Source organism: Schistocerca cancellata, chromosome 3, assembly GCF_023864275.1.
Source record: "Schistocerca cancellata isolate TAMUIC-IGC-003103 chromosome 3, iqSchCanc2.1, whole genome shotgun sequence".
NCBI classification, from domain to species: Eukaryota; Metazoa; Arthropoda; class Insecta; order Orthoptera; family Acrididae; genus Schistocerca; species Schistocerca cancellata.
Window position 1 is genome coordinate 561,709,130 of NC_064628.1, and position 19,617 is coordinate 561,728,746.

Below are 19,617 nucleotides of genomic sequence, written 5' to 3' on the forward strand. Positions count from 1 at the left end.
AGACAGCAAGCAGTGACATCAGTCTGAAATTTGTTATATTAGTCATCAAATTGTGATATTTATCTGCAAACTGCAAGTCCTGACATGTCAATATATGCAATTTATTACACTTACACACTTCAAAGAACAGGTAACTTAATATCAAAGGCATTTGTTCTTCAAGATAAGCTTAAACTACTGAAGTGCAATGCAATTAAGGATGAAAATTTGTCTCTGCACCTCTATGCGTCAACATATTTCGTTTCGACATTACAAGGAGCAGAAACCTAGAATCTCGAAGGAAAATATCTCTTCAACTTTATGCTGCATGGAAACATTAACTGGCAACAACAACAATTTGGCAGTTTCAACATTTTGTTGATGTACGAACACCCATCCTTTTATTTCATGAAGAGTTTATTACAAATTTGTCAGTTACAGTACATATATTTTGATAACTAGTTTCGAATCGACTGGTTGATTCTCAAGGCTGACCTACCGAGGCTGCACTGAATGTGCCTGATCTTAATGCCAATCATCTGAAATTGGCAGTATATGCATCACACAGTGACGTCAGATAAATGTCACAATATACGTATGCTTATTATACAAATAAGAGTTTTATTCTGCCTTGTATAGTGAGGTACGTACATTTTGACTTGCATAATAAAACTGTCTACACAATTTCTCCCCCTCTTATACCTCTGGAGATTTTCATGCATATGAATTAATTTCTTTGGGGCTCCTCTTTATACTCACTCTCTTACTTTGCGGCTAATGGATCTGCCAAGTGGCGTTGCAGTGTTTAGTAGCTAATGTCATATATAGAGAAATGTTTCATCCACACGGTAATACTTATTTCGAGTGTTAACACATATTTGAGAATCAATATTTAAAATTGTAAATAACTAACTAAGTTACATAACATTTTTCAAATTTTTCTACACATTGTAAAATAGTTTTCAATTATGTCAAGAACTCCATAAAGTATATTTGCATGAAATTGGAAAACGGGACTTAATTTGTTTGTTACATGGTCACGGTCTGACAACAAATGCAGGAATGATGGTGATCCTTAGTGTATCATTCTGATGAGAAGATTTGGATAGTATAGGTGGCATCTGTGACAAGATGAAAATGGCGACATGAGTTTGCTATGGAGATGTGCAACCCATTGGTCAACAGAAGAGTAGCAAGTTCGTAACGTATCCGTCTACATTTACTGTTTGTAAACATAAACATGTGGAAAGAAGTCAGCAGTTCCGCACTCTGATGAGGAGATGCCTCTACAGTGCAGTTTCAGCTATTGAAACGGTAATACGAAGATTTGAATGTTTTCCAATGACATAGAATCACTCTATATCAGCACAAGGTAGAAACGTCAATCAGGAATTAAATTTGTTCATCCTACAGTCATTTTACAGTTCCTGCTTTTTTCAGCGTTTGAACGTTTTAAATGCTACATGAAACAGCAGACATTGTTTTCACGTATTTCATAATAATTCCAGCTGGTCTTATAGATTTTAATAACTGCATTAACGTAATTGCTACCGTATTATTTTGCTGGAATCGTTAATAAAAAATGACTCTGAGCACTATGGGACTTAACATCTATGGTCATCAGTCCCCTAGAACTTAGAACTACTTAAATCTAACTAACCTAAGGACAGCACACAACATCCAGTCATCAATGTTAGAACCAATATTGCAAGGAGAAACGAATCTTCTATTTTACATGTTTATATTGCATGAAAAAGTAATGTCTGTGCTGACACAGATGTGAGACGATGTGCAACATTTTGTTTCAGCTTCCTAATACTGTGAATAGTCTGTCTGGTATTCAATAGTGTGGTCCTTAGCGGTACTCTTCTGTTGTCTGAAACGCAGGAGAGCTTCTGTAAAGTTTGGAAGGTAGGAGACGAGGTACTGGCGGAAGTAAAGCTGTGAGGACAGGGCGTGAGTCGTGCTTGGGTAGCTCAGTAGGTAGAGCACTTGCCCGCGAAAGGCAAAGTTCCCGAGTTCGAGTCTCGGTCCGGCACGCAGTTTTAATCTGCCAGAATGTTTCATATCAGCGCACACTCCGCTGTAGAGTGAAAATTTCATTCTATAAATATCTTCTGTTGTCTCTTTTTCACTATGGGATTTACTTCAGGTAAATTTAATCATTTCGTGTTGGTACTTTATTGATGACTGCGTTTTCCCCTTGTGCTACCATTAGGCTCTTCTACCAAGCCGATAGTCATCAAAACTAAGAATTCGGGCCAATTAGTCCTAGAGAAAACTGACTACTTTTCGTAGTTTGAGTAAAAGACTTAATAGACTGTTCTACGAACAAGATGACACAAGGTGGCCAATTACAATATGCACAAAACTTAGTGCATATTGTAATTGGCCACGTTGTTAGTTGGATCGTTAGTTATTAAATTGTAATTAAATTGTAATTATTGTAATTGGCCACCTTGTTAGTTGGATCGTTAGTTATTAAATCAGTCATCTTGCATTGCACTTCCACGTGCCTTTAGAGAGATGATCATTAGCTTTCAAAGTCTTTTCCACATCAAGATTAGCATGGAGACGCTGATTCAGTCTCTACAGGCACGTAGAAGTTCTTAATTAGACATAACGTTTTCGTCTATGTAGTTACTAAGTAGTCTCCTCTACAGTATTCACTAATTCAACAATATGATAGACTTACACAGCTCAGCCAAAATTTTCTGCACCGAAACAGACATAGAATTTCTTAATTACTATAATTACTCAAACAACGAACAGAATAATTATTCAAACAATTTCAACAATCTTTATTTAACGAAACTGTAAAATACATATCACTTAAATATTGAAAACTTTGTTTGAGGCAGCAATCAAAACGTAATTGTCAATTTTATTCGGACTTGACAACAGCATAGTAATCCGTTGTTTTGTAGGGCTGGCAACCACAGCTAAACCTCGGCATTTTTTCTAAGAAACTTCCGCACTGACTGTATGAATGATTTTTATTAAATCTGCGACCGGTTTCGCGCCACTTATCGGTGCAGAGCTCATATAAACTATTCGATCCCCCAATTTTGAGGTGTGAATTAAATTTTTAAGTAGCTAGTTTTTTGAATGAAACAAGAAAGTACTCACATACGCTATTTATAACGTAGTAACGTTGAACATTGCCCTGTAGCTGCTCCCCACAATTCACGTCCAATATAGCGTCATCTGGTGAAAGCGGTAGTTAAAATTTGAAAATATTTTTTTAAAATGATGGGAGCGGCAATGACCTAGAAAATAAAAATAAAATACGATGCTGATAAAACACTCCTAAACACGAACGACGAACAGCGGAACATTAGCATGAACAAACAGCGGAATTAGGGCCCTGTAAATATATCAGAACATACCGTGCAAGTTGAGAGGAGCCGCGCGGAACCGGAACACGGAAAGCGCTCACGCAGTGGGGCGAGAATCGCCAGAGGCCGGATGACGTTTACAAGGTGAGAAGAGTGGGGGATGCTGAACATTTGATAATTCATTATGTCTATTTTTCAATCTAATGCCATACTATGTGGCCAATATAAAAAATGGGCAGTTAGTTAAAACTAAGAATAATAAATGTTCAAAAAATGGTTCAAATGGCTCTGAGCACTATGGGACTCAACATCTTAGGTCATAAGTCCCCTAGAACTTAGAACTACTTAAACCTAACTAACCTAAGGACATCACACCCACCCATGCCCGAGGCAGGATTCGAACCTGCGACCGTAGCAGTCCCGCGGTTCCGGACTGCAGCGCCAGAACCGCTAGACCACCGCGGCCGGCAATAATAAATGTGGTTCTGAAATATATTGGACAGAACCTACTAACTAGTAAGCTATAGGGGTAAGGCTACATGTTTAAGTAATCAAAATTTTCTGAAAGACCCTTGTGTCTCAATCTTTTGTGAAGATTTTTGATCATCTACATTCACTCTAAATCATATAAGCGATGTTTTCTCTGTTAAAACAAGACGTCGCTTTTGTCTACAAACAACATAGCAAACACGAGAATGGCCAGTAGATGTTCCTAGGGCACCAGATTGAAAGCTGAAACATCAACGTCACTACTCCCATCAATGAAACAATGAAGAGAGAGGAACAATAGTACTCGAGTATAATGAGAATTTCAGTGGTTCTCAGATGAAAATACGTGATGCACTCTGATCGGACGCCATGTAGTCTAACAATAGCGAGAGTTTTCTGGATCCGGTAGGTCTGGTGTGGATCGTACAGAGAAACCAGTAAAAGTGAGGTGTTTGTCTCTTTCTCACTCTACACTGCTATGGAGTGGGCAGCATCAGATAGTGTCACCCCGAGCAAGTTGGTTCTCTAGTGGAGGAGCAGAAGTAAATTCGGCAATGCTCAGCTTGCAAGGGTATAGATTTGCGAGTATTGCTTATGCTACAGCGATGCTTCTAGTCCGCACACGGCAGGGGCGCATCGTCAGAATCCTGACCGTAGCTGTCGTGCAGCGTGGGTCGGAGCAGAGCGTTCTCACTTGGCGCTACCGTGTAATGGCTGAGGATGAGTCACTGCTGATGCTGCAGCCATGGGCGTAAACTTGCAGAAAGATGTTGCTAGCCGATTGGCGGAGCTTGTTGTGAGGTTGGTGTCATCCAGGGAGCGAATAGAGCCCCCCTCCTCCACGACATCTGGCTAGCGGCGTCTGGTGACGCTATTCACTACACAGACTGTGGCCAGTTCGACCCTTTGTCCCATCAGTGTTAGATGCAGAGCTGCATTTGTGATGCTGACTGAGCCTGGCATGTTCACCAGTAGATTGTGATGGGGTCACGATGGATCTACAGAACTCATGACAATTATCCACTTGACAGTGGTCGCTGCTGACTCAAGACTCCTTGACAGCTGGGCAGCCGATATTTATACACACCCGGACGCAGCACATCTTCACGTATACGCCTCAGGTATCAGCTTTTCCCTCTGTCGTCACACTCAAGTGGCTTCTTGGATTTTGGTAACACTGTTGACTGCTGACAGTTGTCATGCTGATGTGCTGGTGGCTGTCAGAAATCTGTGGCGGTTGCGTGGTCATCACTGTCACTGGCAAGAGGTGTTACACAAGAAGATATGTGTGTGGTTACAAGACCGTGTACTAGTTATTAGTGCTCTGATGCTCAAAGACCTAAACATCGTGAAACATATTCAGAGTATTAGTATTTTGAGCCATATTTTGGTACAACAGCAGCAAGTAACACTTGTAGTAGTTGTGGTTGCAATAGTAGTATGGGGGGTGTCCAGAGACTTAAGAACGTTCCGGTATAATCAAATAAAACAGAAGATACCAACACAAAACCTTATTTATGAAGTTACTGTACGTTACTGTATTTTTCAATGTAGGCGCCATAGCTGTAAAGGCACTTATTGTAGTGTGAGACAAAGTTGTACTTCTCTGCCGCCAAAGATTTGACTCAGGATTTCACTGCTTGTTTGAGGTCTCCATTTTCTGCAAACTGTTTTCCACTCAAAAATTCTGATAGTTTCATGAATAAGGGACAATAACTTGGTGTTAAGTACGACGTTGAAGTTCTTGCTGTGTTCATGCTGATGCCATAATATCTGATAGCTCCCCACTCAGATCTTCTTTGTGGACACTGGTCCTCCACTAATTAAAGATAATGAGCGTCTACGTCACTAAAGCCCCGTTAATTACACTATCACCAGTTATGTTCTTTACTTGCTACACATTTAGTTAGGTCAAACATCTTGTGCATTCCCGGACGAATGAAATACACACTTCCTACATGGCGGGATTTTTAATGGGTGGTGCCATTTTAAAGTTTACAGAAAAAGAGACTTGATCGCTCGACTCATGAACTCTGCTCACACCGAGATGGGGGAAGAAGCTAACCGGCACCTTTGCGCCAGCGATGGTGGCGGACAGGCGCCAGGCGTTGGGTTCGATCGTTCATTACTTTCTGGACAACCTCATTTCTAAAATATGGTATCGGCTGCACTTTCAAATTTGTGGCCGCGTTTCCTACAGCCGCCACCAAAGCACGAGGGCGCTGCCACGAACGATTACGCCGCTGCAAACAATATGCAAGCATCCCCTACCCGGAGCTCCAGCAGTGGACCTACTGAAGTTCGAACAGTCATGCACAGTCCGCATTTTGTGTGTTTGTCAGTTGAATAATATTTACCGACTTTTATAGTGGCTAGAGCTCGACATTTTCAGAATACATGTTGCACTGAAGAGTGACGGGTTTATAAATCTATTGTAACTGTATATGTTTCAACTTTCAAGTCTTGTGTGCACGACTGAAGCTTAAAATACAGCAAAAATGTAATGCATTGTTTCCACTGTTTGATATTGTATTGTATACATTCTGTTGTATGTTAACCGGTGGCCTAGAAACGACGGAGGGCCTCCATCTCCGCCGCGAATGCAGTGGTCCACAACACCACGACTACCGCAATCCACTTCACCCCTCAGCCGCCCCACACCGAACCACTCTTTCAGGGTTATTGTGCGGTTTGGCCCCCAGTGGACCCGCCACCTGCCCCCCTCCCAGGGAACGTCTCACACCAGACGAGTGTAACCCCTATGTTTGCGTGGTAGAGTAATGGTCGAGTACGCATACGTGGAGAATTTGTTTGCGCAGCAGCCGCCGACATAGTGTAACTGAGGCGGAATAAGGAGAACCGGCCCGCATTCACCGAGGCAGATGGAAAACCAGCTAAGAACCATCCACAGACTGGCTGGCTCACCGGACCTGGACACAAGTCTGTCGGGCGGATTCGTGCCGGGGACCAGACGCTCCTTCCCGCCCGGCAGTGCGTTAGACCGCACGGCTAACCGGTTGGGCACTGTTTGATATCAGATGTAGAACAAATTAATATCTGAAGTCTCTGTTCATGAACAGCATCTGTTCGTCGCTCCTGTGTTCACTAAAGAACCACACAGCGTGCAAGGGAGTCATATCATAAAACTGTAGTCATACTTGACATTAAACACTAACAGCAGCAGAAGGTAAAGATATTAGCAACATTAGTTAAAGCACATTGATGTAATCAAAACTAATAGCTATTTTTCTGGGACACGAAAGGAACAACTGTGAGTGAAAAAAAGCAACAGGAATACTACAGAAAAAAAGAGCTCTAAAATAGTTTTGACATAATGATTTACATAAATCTAATGTGGTGTGCCGCTGTCAGCAAGAAAATGGTGTGGAAACAATTAATAAATAAATAAATTTCAATAAATAAAAATTTATTCTAAAAATGTTAGATCTTTTAAGGGTGTAGCTCTGTGTACACGATATTGATTTGTTGATTCCCACATAGGTTATTCAGTGACAATTAATAGTAAAACTATGTTACTGTTCCTAATTTCGTTCAAGAATCCGACGGGGCCCTGATGAAACGATTCCTTCAGTGCCAAAGGAATCCATTTTTACCTTTTCGTTTTTTAAATACAGTCGTACGCAGTAGTATGATCTCTTCTACGGCTAGGTTTCTGCACCAAATAATACTCGTAATTACTCAACTAAAATATATCATAAGACTCATTTTGTAATTGCCTTACTAGTATGTTACCAGAAAATATTCCACTTACCTGTCAGAACCTATGATATTGAACTAACCCCTATAACAGGCGTGAATAGATCTAGCTCACATAACAGAGCAGTTCAGCCATACTGAATATCTTAGACAAATGATTACCACAATTTCATCGGGATACTTTATATATAGTATAGTGAAACAGTGTCACTTTAAATACAAGTTACAGTTCTCAGTTACTTTATTAAATATGTATTTATATCACCAAGTATTCATTTATTTAGCTTGTTAACTCTTTAGTTGAAAAGAACACAGAAATGTTTCTTAATTCACATCTCTCATTCTGACACCACAATTAAGGTTTCAGGTTTTAAAATGAAACTTAATAATACAAGTATTCAGCGTCATTTTGTCGTATATGGTGGTCTACTTAATGAACTCTTCATGAACTACAATTGATAATCCTTTCCTCCCTCTTGGAAATTTCCATCAATAATTAGTAAGTTCAAACAATAAATCAAATTACCTTTCCAACATACTGTTTTACTTAAATTTTAATAAATTTAGTGTGATGACCAGCATCTATGAAGAAAAGAGGCGATCATCTGGTTATTGGTCAAACATACGCCTCCATTGTTACTGCCTTGAAACTGCTGCAGTTTGCTTGTCAGTAGTAATGCTTAAACACAAACAACTCGTTGTTAGCTGCATCATGTATCGTTTATTTTCTCATGTCATTGTTATGAAATTAATAATTTTATTTCAATATATTCAAATACAATAGTTCCATCTTTAAGCAAATAAAAAAATAAATGAAAGTAATAATTCCATCTTACTCAGAAGAGAAAACTGAAAACGAAGTTAACTATAATGGACAATACCACAATGCTTAAGTGTTTAGTTGCACTTAGGCCGTTTCCTGAAATTTCTTAACATTTGTGGGATTTAAGTACCAGGATTATGTTCAGGAACGACGAAACCGAGATTTCGCAGTGACTTGTTACTCATACTTTAGAGATGTTTCTCTCGAGTTTTGCATTAAGTCCTTTCTGGCAGAGAGTATTCAATAATTAGGTGCTGTTTCTCCTCTTCTCTGCAACTGGTGAATATCTGGAACATTTGTGAGGTTGAAGTATCAGTATTATTTTCAACAACATCTAAACCCCAAATTAAGGGAATTTTTCGCAGTGTCTCAGTAACTAAGCATTAGAGATATTTGTTTCAAATTCTTAGTTAACTCCTTTCCTGGAAATCATTATGTATCTATATATGACGGTAGTATCTGTTCCCGAAAGAACAGTTACCGTCAATGACCATGCAGCTTTGCTAGAAATGAAATGATAATTAAATGGACACCCTAGCTGCAAGCAGGCGTTGATATACTTCATTGGGGACATGTTGAAAATGTGTGCCCCGACCGGGACTCGAACCGGGATCTCCTGCTTACATGGCAGACGCTCTATCCATCTGAGCCACCGCGGGCACAGAGGATAGTGCGTCTGCAGGGACTTATCCCTTGCACGCTCCCCGTGAGATCCACATTCCCAACATGTCCACAACACTACATTCGTAGTGCGCCTAATAGATGTTTGCCCATCATACTCATTACTCGTGGCAGATTAATCTACCAAGTCCCGTACGAGTTCGGGAATAGCGTGTGCGTTCGCACAAGAAGGTCAAAGGCCGGGAACCCATATTTTTAACTACACTCCTGGAAATTGAAATTAGAACACCGTGAATTCATTGTCCCAGGAAGGGGAAACTTTATTGACACATTCCTGGGGTCAGATACATCACATGATCACACTGACAGAACCACAGGCACATAGACACAGGCAACAGAGCATGCACAATGTCGGCACTAGTACAGTGTATATCCACCTTTCGCAGCAATGCAGGCTGCTATTCTCCCATGGAGACGATCGTAGAGATGCTGGATGTAGTCCTGTGGAACGGCTTGCCATGCCATTTCCACCTGGCGCCTCAGTTGGACCAGCGTTCGTGCTGGACGTGCAGACCGCGTGAGACGACGCTTCATCCAGTCCCAAACATGCTCACTGGGGGACAGATCCGGAGATCTTGCTGGCCAGGGTAGTTGACTTACACCTTCTAGAGCACCTTGGGTGGCACGGGATACATGCGGACGTGCATTGTCCTGTTGGAACAGCAAGTTCCCTTGCCGGTCTAGGAATGGTAGAACGATGGGTTCGATGACGGTTTGGATGTACCATGCACTATTCAGTGTCCCCTCGACGATCACCAGTGGTGTACGGCCAGTGTAGGAGATCGCTCCCCACACCATGATGCCGGGTGTTGGCCCTGTGTGCCTCGGTCGTATGCAGTCCTGATTGTGGCGCTCACCTGCACGACGCCAAACACGCATACGACCATCATTGGCACCAAGGCAGAAGCGACTCTCATCGCTGAAGACGACACGTCTCCATTCGTCCCTCGATTCACGCCTGTCGCGACACCACTGGAGGCGGGCTGCACGATGTTGGGGCGTGAGCGGAAGATGGCCTAACGGTGTGCGGGACCGTAGCCCAGCTTCATGGAGACGGTTGCGAATGGTCCTCGCCGATACCCCAGGAGCAACAGTGTCCCTAATTTGCTGGGAAGTGGCGGTGCGGTCCCCTACGGCACTGCGTAGGAGCCTACGGTCTTGGCGTGCATCCGTGCGTCGCTGCGGTCCGGTCCCAGGTCGACGGGCACGTGCACCTTCCGCCGACCACTGGCGACAACATCGATGTACTGTGGAGACCTCACGCCCCACGTGTTGAGCAATTCGGCGGTACGTCCACCCGGCCTCCCGCATGCCCACTATACGCCTTCGCTCAAAGTCCGTCAACTGCACATACGGTTCACGTCCACGCTGTCGAGGCATGCTACCAGTGTTAAAGACTGCAATGGAGCTCCGTATGCCACGGCAAACTGGCTGACACTGACGGGGGCGGTGCACAAATGCTGCGCAGCTAGCGCCATTCGACGGCCAACACCGCGGTTCCTGGTGTGTCTGCTGTGCCGTGCGTGTGATCATTGCTTGTACAGCCCTCTCGCAGTGTCCGGAGCAAGTATGGTGGGTCTGACACACCGGTGTCAGTGTGTTCTTTTTTCCATTTCCAGGAGTGTATATATGACGGTAGTATCTGTTCCCGAAAGAACAGTTACCGTCAATGACCATGCAGCTTTGCTAGAAATGAAATGATAATTAAATGGACACCCTAGCTGCAAGCAGGCGTTGATATACTTCATTGGGGACATGTTGAAAATGTGTGCCCCGACCGGGACTCGAACCCGGGATCTCCTGCTTACATGGCAGACGCTCTATCAATTTTTTTTTTTTTTGGTAACATTTGCTCCAATTTGTAATAAGAATAGAATGAACAAAGTGTATATCACTTCTAGGTCGCTGTAGCGCAATATAAGAAACGAAATGTCTTGAGGTTTTTTATTTTTTTTGGCCAAGTAGTAAACAGAAATTTTTATTGTGCACAAAAGACTATCACTTCATAATTGAAGGAAGGTTGCTCCGCTGCTCTGCGAGAGAAGGGAAATGTGAAAACGAAAATGGGAAAGAATAAATGCCTTCTGCATTGGTGAGCATCTGAATAGTATCGTAAAATTCCGACAAGAACTTAAGTCCCAGGAAGCAAGTGGGATTCATACATACAGGTCACTGGCAACCTCTGCGATCCGAAATATTGTATTTGAAGCATTTAACTGTTAATTATGATGTTCAGCATATTTCCAAATATCCTCCTGTAGTCACAATGTTGTCTCATTTTAAAGTGTTCAATTTCTATGTAAGAATAATAGTCGAGGAAAGTAGCATGCCTATTCTGCATAATAAACGATGCTGTGTGGCCCATGATCCACGTTGCAGCGTTGTTTTTTGCTCGTGGATATCTCAGTTTTTGTGGCTGAATGATCTCTAAAAGATTTACACCACAGGGTGTCGTACGGTCTATCACCGACAATCGTTGACGAAGAAATGTAGTAATTTCTTCTGCATGTCCGCATGTGAACCTATGAAGAAGCGTATCGACCCTTCCGCATGCGTCACAGTTGGGCGTTGGATGAAGGCCAATTTTATGTAGCTTTTCATTCGTTGCTACTTTATCGTTGACTGTTAGATACCAGTCGGCTATGACGCGGGTCGGTAACACGTCGCTGTGCACATTCCGCCATACTATACTCCAATGTGTATGTGGATGTTTTTCTTCGAGACGATTCCTGTGGTTTGTTGTCGTGAGAAGGCCATAAAGCTTCCTGTTCGTCAGGCTTCCGTTATCGACGATGTTGTGTCGAATGTAGCTCATTTCCATGTAGTACAGTCGCACATGTCGGTAAGAAAGTGGAATGCCGGCGATATTAACAGGTGGGTCAAGGCTATGAGGCTTCCACCGCTGAATGAGGTATGTGATGATACCGGTCCTCCGGGTACGGAACTCCTTCCTGATGCGATTTAGGAGCAGGGAGACACATTTTTTGTGTACTTTAATGAGGTTAAGGCCACCTTTGAACGAAGGTAAGGTTAAGGTATCGAATTGAACTTTGAAAATGTGCCCCCTAAAAAGAAACCAACATAACGCTTGTTGTATACTCTTGGCTAGATGGTCGGAGATTGGAAGAATTTGCGCCAAATAAGTCATCTTGCACGTAATGGCGATCTCGATGGTCTTAACTTTCTGTAGTATGTTCAAGTCACGGTCGGAGTGAAGTATCAAAGCAGCACGTAATTTATTAAGCATGTGTGACCAGTTCATTGTCAGGAATTTGTCTGGTTTAGCCTCGAAAGTAACACCGAGGGTTGTGTGAGAATCCTTGACCTTGCACCAGGTAACATGGGATATGTCTCCGATACCGCCACCGATCTGCAAAGCTGTGGATTTAGTTCTATTGAGTATTGCTCCTGAAAGAAATGTGAATGTTTGTAAAAGAGTTTCCGCTGACAGAAGTTGTTGCGATGATGACACAGTTACGCATATATCGTCAGCATACGCAATGCATGGGATAGTGACAGACTCGACGCTAAGTCCGATCCCGCTATGCGCCAAGTTGTTCAGTAGCGGCTCCACTGCAATGGCGTACAAAATCATTGACAGAGGACATCCTTGGCGGACGGATTGCTCAATGGAAACTTCTTTTGTAAAATGGCCATTAATGAGAATCCGTGATGAGGCGTTTGTAGTAAGTTTGCGAATTAATTCTATGAGATGAAGTCCAAAACCTAGTTTCTTCATGCTTTTAAAGAGGAAGTCATGACGCACATGGTCATTAGCCTTCTCAAAATCTAGAAAGACCAGAGCGCCCTGTCCTTTGGTTACAGCATACGAACAGATGATGTCCCTCAAATCGCAGGCTGCTGAAATTGCACTTCGGCCTTGCACTGCACTGTACTGGTAACTGCCCAAAACCTTGTACATAACGGTTTGCATCCTTAGCTTAATCGATCTGGTGATGATTTTGAAATCGGCATTCAGGAGTGTGATGGGTCGCATGTTTTCGACCTTCCTGCTGTTCCCTTTTTTTCGGTAAGGGCAGGATGATACCTTCCGTAAATGCCTTGGGTATAACTTCCAGGTGCCAGAGTTCATTCGCTATCTCGAGGAGTGTCGGACCGAGGAGGTTCCAGTAACGCTGGTAAAACTCAGCGCTGAGACCGTCGGGTCCTGGTGACTTCCCTTTCTTTGCACTGTGGACCGCCAGTAGGATTTCGTCCTCTGTGAAAAGAGATTCCAGATTTTCATTATCCTGTTGTGACAAGCGACAGCTCAACGTCCTAAGAAAATCGTCGCACGAGTGTTCATCAACGGCCTGTTTCTTGTAAAGTTGACTATAATAGTCGTAGACGTGCGAGATGATGTCACGTTGCTTCGTGATGGCATTCTCAGCGTCATCAACGACGGCTTCAATCAACATGGCTTTACACCGTTTCGTCGTTCTCAGGATGTGGTACAGAGAGCCCCGTTCTTCGGCGGCAACGTCCTTGGGGTGGGCTCGCACGATGTAGCCTTGCATTCGATGGCGTTGTATCGCCGTGATTTTCGCTTGATATCGTTTGATCTTTATGTCGATATCGCAAGAAGGATTGTTAGCGCGACTGTACAGTTCTCTCAAACAGCGATAATAAAACTCAATAGTCTGTTTCTGCCTAAAGCTTTTTTGTCGGGCGTAACTCATGAGGGTGAGGCGTAATTTAGGCTTAGCACACTGAGTCCACCACTGGAGAGCGCTATCGTAACGACGTCGTTGCCGCTGGAGCTGTTGCCACGTTATGTTCACCTCCTCTTCAAGTTGGGCATCCTGCAGAAGGCTGACATTCAATTTCCAGTAGCCTTTCCCGCGGTATATTTGCTGGCGGTGTAGGTTAAGGTAACACTGATACGCACAATGGTCGGAGATGTTGACAGGAGCTATGTCACAGTTCACAGCGTGTCGCTGGAGGGCCTCGGACACATAGATCCTATCCAGCCGACTGGCAGAATGACTGGTTACGTAGGTGTACGCTACCCGTTCACCGTGCAGTTGTTGCCATGTATCGTGAAGACGCATGCCATGAATTAAATGGTCAAGTTCGATACATCTGTTCGTGTTAGGAGTTTGGTCTCTATCGTTGAGCACACAATTGAAGTCACCACCGAGGATGAGATGTGCACGATAAGCGCTAAGAAGAATGGGAACCTCGTTTTTATAAAATGTTGAGCGATCTCTCTTATGAGTGCTACCTGAGGGGGCGTACACGTTAACAATCTGCACACCATTCACTCGAAGAGAAATGCCACGACCACTAGGCAGCCGCTGCACATCCGTAAATGGTATACCGTCGCGCAGAAGTATGGCAGTGCCTACAGTATCCTGGAGATTGATGTTATCAATGAGAACGTAACCGGGCACTTCTAAGACTGTGACTACCTCTTGTAGGAGGGCAATGTCAACGCTAGTACCATACAAGAAATCATTTAGCGAACGGAGTTTCACCGCACTTTGAATTCTATTGACGTTAAGTGTGGTAACGTTGTAGGTTTGGCTATCGCACATGATGGTTCAGAGGACAATGAGCTCTGTGTTGGATCGTCCTTCTCGACGGCTTTGAATCAAACTCGTTGGGAACGTCTGGAGTATGAAAAGAAATGTCAAAACCAATAACGAGTCAGAGAGTGGAAATGTCGCAGCGCGATGGTCATGCGCGAGAGCAGCTACTGCTGCATCTCCTCGTCCTGCCGCCACCACGGCTCATTGCTGTCGGGGTGCTGCGCGGTGCGCGCGCCGCCCTGCCTGCCACCGCCGGCTGAGTCTGTCAGCGTGGTCGCATCCGCGTGGCCACCACGCGGGGCTGCGACTGACGTCAGCGAGTTCCTGCGGGAGCGCTGCTGCAGCTGCTCGCTACTCTGTTCGCTCTTCCTCTTAGCCGTTACAGTGCTCTGGTCCCTCTCGGCGCTCAGTAGTGCCTTCAGGTGTTTTGTTTGTTCTCGAATGCGTTCTTGCCTCGCTGTGTCCTCGCAGCGCACGGAGCAAGAAGATTGAGGTTCAGACTCGCTGCCACTTTCTGACACGTGTACGGGTCTCAAATCATCCGACTTTTCCTCTTTGCTACTAGTCCTTTTGATTCTCCGTCGACGGCCTTTCTTCGTTTCTGCTGCAGTCTCTACCGATAGGGGTGGTTCAGGCAAACTGATCTGCACCCGCTCCTGTATCGCACACGGCTTAGTTTCAGAGGTGGCTGGCGCGTCGTTGCTATCCAGCAGTAACTGCCCCGGTGAGGATGACAGTGCCGGATCGACGTCCGTCCTACCGCGAATGTCTTTGGCACTGCATTCCATCTGAACTGGCATCTCCGCCTCGCTAACATGTTCCGGCAGCCGGGGTGGTGGTACAGTCCCCGCGACTACCTCACTGAGTAGGGGAACAAGCTTTTCACTACCGTCTGCAGGATGTTCCCGTGGAAGTTGAAATGGACGTCGACGTGTACAGTTCATCCGCAGATATTCCGTTGAATGGCAGATCGGACAGGTAGGGGGTTGTCCAATGTAAGTTACCTGTGCACGACAGCCGCCAATGGTAACATACGAAGGTATATGCTTTTTTAAGTCTACACGTACACTTCGCACCCCGCTGTTAACTTGGTAGCGATATACACTCGACCATTTTTCATTGGTAACTGACAAAACAGCGCCGTACAGTGACAGGGAACGTGCAATCAGGTCATTAGGGCTCTCGGGTGGCACATTCAATACCCTGACGGTCCTCACTCCGTATCCCGAAGGCACGATTTGGACATTACTAATGCTGCCATCATTATGACGAAATGGTCTCACACCAGGATGCTCCTCAACGAATTTCTCATAAGTGTCACTCGAAATAAATTTGATAAATAACGAGTACTGCACCAAGTCCAACTGGAACGTGTCGACTATATCTTCCGGCAATTTCGGATCCTCAAAAATCCACTCATGGATTTCAAAAGCCGTCGGTCGCAAAGCAGCACGATCGAAAACACACTGAACGCTGTTCGCTCTGTTAATTGTCGACATCTTACTTACAACAGTGGTACAGAAACAAACGTTAACAGCGCTCGCACACGCTGCTCAGCTCTCCACCGCAGCACTGCTCGCGACGTAAACACTGGCCCGCGCTACCGCCCGTCACCGCGCGATGTGCACTGGCTGAGTGCCTGAGCACGACTGATGAGCCACCGCGGGCACAGAGGACAGTGCGTCTGCAGGGACTTATCCCTTGCACGCTCCCCGTGAGATCCACATTCCCAACATGTCCACAACACTACATTCGTAGTGCGCCTAATAGATGTTTGCCCATCATACTCATTACTCGTGGCAGATTAATCTACCAAGTCCCGTACGAGTTCGGGAATAGCGTGTGCGTTCGCACAAGAAGGTCAAAGGCCGGGAACCCATATTTTTAACTATATATGACGGTAGTATCTGTTCCCGAAAGAACAGTTACCGTCAATGACGATGCAGCTTTGCTAGAAATGAAATGATAATTAAATGGACACCCTAGCTGCAGGAAGGCGTTGATATACTTCATTGGGGACATGTTGAAAATGTGTGCCCCGACCGGGACTCGAACCCGGGATCTCCTGCTTACATGGCAGACGCTCTATCCATCTGAGCCACTGCGGTCACAGAGGATAGTGCGCCTGCAGGGACTTATCACTTACACGCTCCCCATGAGATCCACATTCCCAACATGTCCACAACACTACATTCATAGTGCGCCTAATAGATGTTTGCCCATCATACTCATTACTCGTGGCAGATTAATCTACCAGGTCCCGTACGAGTTCGGGCATAGCGTGTGCGTTCGCACAAGTAGGTCAAAGGCCGGGAACCCATAATTTTAACTATATATGACGGTAGTATCTGTTCTTGAAAGAACAGTTACCGTCAATGACCATGTAGCTTTGCTAGAAATGAAATGATAATTAAATGGACACCCTAGCTGCAGGAAGGCGTTGATATACTTCATTGGGGACATGTTGAAAATGTGTGCCCCAACCGGGACTCGAACCCGGGATCTCCTGCTTACATGGCAGACGCTCTATCCATCTGAGCCACCGCGGGCACAGAGGATAGTGCGTCTGCAGGGACTTATCTCGTGCACGCTCCCCGTGAGATCCACATTCCCAACATGTCCACAACACTACATTCGTAGTGCGCCTAATAGATGTTTGCTCATCATACTCATTACTCGTGGCAGATTAATCTACCAAGTCCCGTACGAGTTCGGGAATAGCGTGTGCGTTCGCACAAGAAGGTCAAAGGCCGGGAACCCATATTTTTAACTATATATGACGGTAGTATCTGTTCCCGAAAGAACAGTTACCGTCAATGACGATGCAGCTTTGCTAGAAATGAAATGATAATTAAATGGACACCCTAGCTGCAGGAAGGCGTTGATATACTTCATTGGGGACATGTTGAAAATGTGTGCCCCGACCGGGACTCGAACCCGGGATCTCCTGCTTACATGGCAGACGCTCTATCCACCTGAGTCACCGCGGGCACAGAGGATAGTGCGTCTGCAGGGACTTATCTCTTGCACGCTCCCCGTGAGATTGCACGCTCCCCGTGAGATCCACATTCCCAACATGTCCACAACACTACATTCGTAGTGCGCCTAATAGATGTTTGCCCATCATACTCATTACTCGTGGCAGATTAATCTACGAAGTCCCGTACGAGTTCGGGCATAGCGTGTGCGTTCGCATAAGAAGGTCAAAGGCCGGTAACCCATATTTTTAACTATATATGACGGTAGTATCTGTTCTTGAAAGAACAGTTACCGTCAATGACGATGCAGCTTTGCTAGAAATGAAATGATAATTAAATGGACACCCTAGCTACAGGAAGGCGTTGATATACTTCATTGGGGACATGTTGAAAATGTGTGCCCCGACCGGGACTCGAACCCGGGATCTCCTGCTTACATGGCAGACGCTCTATCCATCAGAGCCACCATGGGCACAGAGGATAGTGCGTCTGCAGGGACTTATCCCTTGCACGCTCCCCGTGAGATCCACATTCCCAACATGTCCACAACACTACATTCGTAGTGCGCCTAATAGATGTTTGCCCATCATACTCATCACTCGTGGCAGATTAATCTACCAGGTCCCGTACGAGTTCGGGCATAGCGTGTGCGTTCGCACAAGTAGGTCAAAGGCCGGGAACCCATAATTTTAACTATATATGACGGTAGTATCTGTTCTTGAAAGAACAGTTACCGTCAATGACCATGTAGCTTTGCTTGAAATGAAATGATAATTAAATGGACACCCTAGCTGCAGGAAGGGGTTGATATACTTCATTGGGGACATGTTGAAAATGTGTGCCCCAACCGGGACTCGAACCCGGGATCTCCTGCTTACATGGCAGACGCTCTATCCATCTGAGCCACCGCGGGCACAGAGGATAGTGCGTCTGCAGGGACTTATCTCTTGCACGCTCCCCGTGAGATCCACATTCCCAACATGTCCACAACACTACATTCGTAGTGCGCCTAATAGATGTTTGCCCATCATACTCATTACTCGTGGCAGATTAATCTACGAAGTCCCGTACGAGTTCGGGAATAGCGTGTGCGTTCGCACAAGAAGGTCAAAGGCCGGGAACCCATATTTTTAACTATATATGACGGTAGTATCTGTTCCCGAAAGAACAGTTACCGTCAATGACGATGCAGCTTTGCTAGAAATGAAATGATAATTAAATGGACACCCTAGCTGCAGGAAGGCGTTGATATACTTCATTGGGGACATGTTGAAAATGTGTGCCCCGACCGGGACTCGAACCCGGGATCTCCTGCTTACATGGCAGACGCTCTATCCATCTGAGCCACTGCGGTCACAGAGGATAGTGCGCCTGCAGGGACTTATCACTTACACGCTCCCCATGAGATCCACATTCCCAAAATGTCCACAACACTACATTCATAGTGCGCCTAATAGATGTTTGCCCATCATACTCATTACTCGTGGCAGATTAATCTACCAGGTCCCGTACGAGTTCGGGCATAGCGTGTGCGTTCGCACAAGTAGGTCAAAGGCCGGGAACCCATAATTTTAACTATATATGACGGTAGTATCTGTTCTTGAAAGAACAGTTACCGTCAATGACCATGTAGCTTTGCTAGAAATGAAATGATAATTAAATGGACACCCTAGCTGCAGGAAGGCGTTGATATACTTCATTGGGGACATGTTGAAAATGTGTGCCCCAACCGGGACTCGAACCCGGGATGTCCTGCTTACATGGCAGACGCTCTATCCATCTGAGCCACCGCGGGCACAGAGGATAGTGCGTCTGCAGGGACTTATCTCGTGCACGCTCCCCGTGAGATCCACATTCCCAACATGTCCACAACACTACATTCGTAGTGCGCCTAATAGATGTTTGCTCATCATACTCATTACTCGTGGCAGATTAATCTACCAAGTCCCGTACGAGTTCGGGAATAGCGTGTGCGTTCGCACAAGAAGGTCAAAGGCCGGGAACCCATATTTTTAACTATATATGACGGTAGTATCTGTTCCCGAAAGAACAGTTACCGTCAATGACGATGCAGCTTTGCT

The 19,617-nt window shown here is 45.0% G+C and overlaps 1 protein-coding gene and 4 non-coding genes across 5 annotated transcripts in view; all 5 read right to left on the reverse strand.

Annotated features, from left to right (window-relative positions):
- LOC126175411 (cholinesterase-like) overlaps positions 1-19,617 on the reverse strand; it is a 411,608-nt gene that overhangs the window by 277,394 nt on the left and 114,597 nt on the right. The window lies entirely within an intron of this gene.
- Positions 17,034-17,108, reverse strand: Trnat-ugu (transfer RNA threonine (anticodon UGU)). The gene has a single exon. It is a non-coding gene; the product is annotated as a tRNA-Thr (tRNA).
- On the reverse strand, positions 17,475-17,549 carry Trnat-ugu (transfer RNA threonine (anticodon UGU)). Its single transcript has one exon. It is a non-coding gene; the product is annotated as a tRNA-Thr (tRNA).
- Trnat-ugu (transfer RNA threonine (anticodon UGU)) lies at positions 18,376-18,450 on the reverse strand. Its single transcript has one exon. It is a non-coding gene; the product is annotated as a tRNA-Thr (tRNA).
- On the reverse strand, positions 19,258-19,332 carry Trnat-ugu (transfer RNA threonine (anticodon UGU)). The gene has a single exon. It is a non-coding gene; the product is annotated as a tRNA-Thr (tRNA).